At 36.6% G+C, this 5,547-nt stretch overlaps 1 pseudogene; it reads right to left on the bottom strand.

The window, feature by feature from the left end:
• Window positions 1-4,880: 4,880 nt before the first annotated feature.
• LOC115919969 lies at window positions 4,881-5,547 on the bottom strand (annotated as a pseudogene).

The raw sequence follows: 5,547 nt of genomic DNA, 5'->3' as shown, positions 1-5,547 counted from the left end.
TAGAACCACTACGGAAGAATTGATATTTGAATCACATCGTGATGTTTTACCAGTATATTGAATGTTACATTAATATTTTACTCAATAACCAAAGTACATTATATTCATAAGTGTTGTACATAACAGGCTCCGTACTTCATAATATAAATATTTACAAAAAGGAGTGTTCACCCCCCCCCCCCCCCCCCCGTTCACGCGGTGTCGCATTAAGGGGCCCAAAAACGTCCACTTTGGGCAATTTTTAAGAAAAAGAGTACATTTTCAAAATGATTCAAAATCCTGCTGTACGCGCCGGTATACGCGTTTAGGGGTATTTTCCTAGCCCTCATGGCCAGACCGGGGGGAATGGTAATAATTCGTCGTGTTTGCTCATACGACGGCCGCGAGAAGTAGCTTATGCCTGGATTACATTTGTCCCGGGTGCCGTACGATGAATTAGTCTACGATTTTTCGTGCGATTTCGAGGACATCGTAGGAGGCTACGGGCTACGATGTTTGTGTTTACATTATCTACGAGCATCGTGCCATTTCTTGTATTGGCCCTCGGGGGCAGGCCGGGGCAAATCCGCATCGAGGCTGCTCGGAGATTGTAAGGAAATCGTGCAATTATAATGCAGTAGCCGTGCAGTCTCCGCAGCCTCCACACGGAAATCGTACGGAGCCCTTGCAGCTTCCGTGCAAAGGTTGCGCGGAGACCGTACAGCCGCCGTGCCGTTTTTAAGCCTTTTTTGGCCTCCATGTTCACCGAAAAATTGTACCTTTGCTGCACGATCAGCGCGAGTCCTCCGTGCGGGGATTGTGCGATGACACATACGACATGTCTACCGACTACGGGCTTACGATTTTTCAATTTTTTTTAACTTTCTGCGAAACAAAATCGTAGAGGCCGCGGAGCCCGTGAATCCGTACGAAAATCTCACGGCCGCCTCCTGCCTCCGCACGGAGGCCACACAAAAAAGGGGATACGGGCAGGATACGGGCTCCGTAGACTAATCGCAGGCCAAATGTAATCCAGGCATTATCTAGCGCGAGTCGGTTTACAACGATCTTCAGATCTTCAGTGGATCGAGATGGATACCCAAGATACCGACCTAGACCTACCAAGTCTCACGACTATACACTGTAAAAAAGAATTTGTTCATTGGTAATTTTAACGTATTTTTCCATGTAGAATTTACTTGAAAACATTAGTTTTGCCACTTACGCACTAAATTTAAGTCTTGCTAACTCAAACTTTCAATTTAGTAGAACATACGTGGAATATTTAAGTAAAATCAAATACATAAGAACTTTAAGTAATTTCAGCTTGTATTAATTTAGTAATTTTAACTCAAAATCAGAAATTATACGTATTACTCAAACAATTTATGTTGATTATTCTTATCTTTTTAAAGTAAAGACCGATGCAGTGCGTAATAGAAATATTTACATAATTTATGAATATTCATTAAGACCAAATTAAACTCTTTTTTAAATAAAACAATTCTTTTTTGTGGTTGAATGAAAATTTAAGGACTTTAAAACATTTACTAATTCATTCAACATGGCTAAGCAAAGACAAGACAATTTTTAATTGTTAGCCAGTTCAAAACAAATTTATTTACTAATTCATTCAACATGGCTAAGCAAAGACAAGACAATTTTTAATTGTTAGCCAGTTCAAAACAAATCAAAAATTGATATTTCAGGAAATTGTCAACCAATTTTCCTTTTAAGATGCTACGATCAAGTATATATAAAATTTGGAGCCTTTCAATATGTGTCGAATTGAAGCGTATGTAATAGTTTGTGATGGTGGTAGATATATATAAACGGTTAAATCTTAAATAGAAGTAGTGTTAGTGATTAGTGATTAATCTTAAATAGAAGTAGTGAATGATTAGTGGATGTTACTTGTTAGATTAGATGGGTACCAAATCGTGCAATATGTAATCCTATCATAGCTTTTTTTTAATTATCTAAAATGATTACAATACTTAAATTATTTACGTTAATGTAACTCGATTTAACTGAGTAAAAATTTATTCAGCAAAATAAGTAAATTCTACTTAAGATACCGTAGGTAATATTTACTTAATAAAAATAAGGCAATTCTTTTCCTCAATTTTATTGAGTTATTTCGACTATTATTTTTTGCAGTGTAGCTGGTCCCTTACATTTGGTTTTGCACAGTAGAAGAGTAACTGGTCACTGTACATTGTATACTTTTTGTAAACACTACATGTACTTTATATAAAATAGATCAAATTTGAAATGTAATTCTTTTTTTTTCAAAGAAAGGACTTATCATGGCTGTGCATTAAACCCATTTAAAAGTGTGCAGGCTGATGTTATTGCTTCTCTATTGAAATAAATGTTTACGTTGTGAATTTTACCCATTTAAAAGTGTGCAGGCTGATGTTATTGCTTCTCTATTGAAATAAATGTTTACGTTGTGAATTTTACATCAGAAGCGCAATTTGAGTTAGTTTACATTGTCAACAACTTAAATGGTAATCGCACTTCAAAATGCTCAAGGGGTTACATTTTGCAATACTTTTTTAGGTGTACACAATTTCTTGAAATACCCGTTTAGGGTGTGAATTCGGGAGGAAAAAAACACGCAAAACCCTCATATAGGGTGTATTTTGGTTCCAGAAAAAAATCCTCGTTTAGGGGGTGTCTGGAAAACCTTTGGTCACGCTTGCTTACAGTATTTCTACATGACTGAAATCCCCACAAGATCACATTTACATTTCATACAACCAATATCACATCAATATTTGTATACATCATTCAAATACTTGCTTCAATATAAGCCATCTTTAATATAGGATTTCCCGGCTAAATTCGCGAGTTTGTCATTCAAATTGATTTGTCTTGCGTTCCAATTCGACGGTTTTAGTGCAGTCAAGTATATGTCGGGTTTATATTCCCTTTTCTAGTTTTCAACTCTATGGAATTTTCGTTAGAATCTACGTATGTTTCATTCAAATTAATGAACAATGTGCTTCTTTCGCTATTTGGTCATTCGATTTGGCGCAACACGATTTTCGGACAACTCGACGGTGTACTTTTAGCATTCTAATTCATATGTAGCATTCAAATTAGCACTTTGTGCACTTAAATTGATGGTCAACATACATTTCTCGTTTATTACACACTTTTTATAGCTCATTCTTTTTCTTTCAAGATTTTTTTTCATGTGTATTTCATCATTTCATTTTCTTGCATTTATACACTTATACTTATTAGATTTATCTGATATTCATCAGCATTTAAGTTTGATTGTTAAGAAAAAAAAACGACTTGCATCTACGGACCTGATGGTCTCAGTATATTTGTAAATGTTCATGTAAGGAAGTTGTTTGTCTTATTTTTCATCATAAATTCATCATAATTTTATCATAATTTCATTATGGGAGAAGGGTACAATATTGAGACTGGGGTAGGGACTCGAGTCAACAATTTGAACATGATTCATCATTTAGCCATGTCTTTAGCCATCGATCTGCTGGCGGGCAAGTAAACTATGGAACTCTTTAAGAAAAACAGAGGGGTGTGCTGGGTATAAGAGACGATGTGAATGAACTACTGTAAAATTCCGAGTCTGTAGTAAAAAGGGGCGATTGAGGGTACCCCCTATTCTCTCGGGTATATGAACATGTCCGTGCAGAAATGCCATATCCCTTTATTTCGCCTCTTCTTTACTTTATGTCTAACTACACCCTTCTGCAATGCCCTGAAAATAAATAAATGGAATAACAGCTTAAACCCCAATGGCAAATCATGCATTTTAAATGCATTATTTAAAAACTGTAAAAGTTTGTTGCAATTCTTCCCCCTAACATTCCTAACTTGAATAAAAAAAATATTACGAATACTAATGACAGGTGTTAATTTGAATGATAAAAATTACGCTTCGGCAAGTGAATATTAATTTGAATGCTAGTTGAGCAGTTTCTGAATTGAATGACAGATCTATGAAACCCTTCGACCAAAATCCTAAATTAAAAACAAAAACTGGAAAATTGAATGATAATTGGCATGGCAAAGCCGATCTGCGCTAACTTAAATGCAAATTAAATGAATTCCAATGACAAACACGCGAATTTGGCCGGGAAATCCTATAATAAAGTGAACTGATTTCTTATTTCATTTATGATATAAATGTACTGCTCATCCTTATAATTTGTCTTTATTATATTTTGTTAAATGAAAAAGAGAAAATGTCGTATTAAATCTGGAAATAAATAGTTGTTGCTGTATCATAATACAGATTAGTGCATTATGTTTATGCACATTCTATGTTTGGATTTTTCCAGGTTGGAAGTGAATGAGCATCGGACAACTTGTCGTAGTGAAAGAAATGCTGTAGAAAATCAAGGATTTTATTAAACTTTGATTTACATAGAAGAATTTAGCGACAAAATAGATTCTTTCTTTACTTATTAAATCATTAATGAACCTAATGCCCTTATCATGCCAATGATTTGGAGGGAAAAGAAAGGCTTTCCACCGATTTGTCATTAACTATTTCTCCATAAAGGTTGCACTAATAAATTTAAATTTTCTGTTGTTTAAATAAATGTAGAAATTGAAAAAAGATGAAAATTGAAAAAAGTTTCTTTCGAGAACGGATTTCTTTTTTCTGCTAAGTTTTTTTAAAAGTAATTGTCTCCATAAAATAAGTGGAAAGGCCAGGTGCCGAAACATCCAGTGCTATATTTGTTTCTTGGCTAGTGAATTTCGATCAAAACTCAAACCTAAACGAAAAACCAGGATGATTCTTGGCAACGGGATGCCCGAAGTTCCTTATATTCACGTTTATTTTGATAGCGGAATGATATATTTACTACAATGAAAAGCAAAGAAGGTTCTTATTTCAATACGAATTAAAATCCATTTCCTTACGCGAATCCTACCTGTTTTCATACCAACTAGTATTACAATCTTAATAAATGTCTACTCTTTTATTCCGATTGAATCTTAAGAAATCTTTATCACTCTGAAGTTAGGATAATAAGTTTGGAGGTTAGAAAGCCAAGGAATGGTTTCATCTGGACCAGGAACTCTACGTTGTGCTAGCGGCGTACCGCGTTTCCACGGCGTGTACTCGTTGGAATATCCGCGGACAAACCGGATGCTGCCTATCTTTCCTTCCTCTCGGAGGAAAAGTAGAAAATCATTCAACCACTCTATGCATCCGCTACAAGGAGATCAGAATGTGAACAGATGTAATGTATGCATTTGTCCGTCCGCTGGCGGCCATTTTGAAATGTTAACCCGACTGCTGACCCAGTTCAGTATCAGCGGTTCGGCGTGCCCGCTACCTGTGCATCTGAAGACGGGTTCCCTCGGGCATATAGCCATGTACTCGTCGTCGGCGCACATCCCCATGTTGTCGGATAGTCGGCGTCCATGTGGGGGAAGGGGCGAACGACTGTCGTGATCGTAGGTCACCTGGTCTAGGGAGACCCCCGCGTAGGTCTTCCAGGAACTTGCTGCAAAGCGACGCGCCAGGTCCCTGGACAATTAGGCCCTAAGAATGAGAGTGTCGTGATGCAT

The sequence above is a fragment of the Strongylocentrotus purpuratus genome, unplaced genomic scaffold, assembly GCF_000002235.5.
Source record: "Strongylocentrotus purpuratus isolate Spur 01 unplaced genomic scaffold, Spur_5.0 spur5_contig_866, whole genome shotgun sequence".
Classification (NCBI taxonomy): Eukaryota; Metazoa; Echinodermata; class Echinoidea; order Camarodonta; family Strongylocentrotidae; genus Strongylocentrotus; species Strongylocentrotus purpuratus.
The sequence above is the reverse complement of the archived record's forward strand: the minus strand, read 5'-3'. Positions and strand labels throughout refer to the sequence as shown.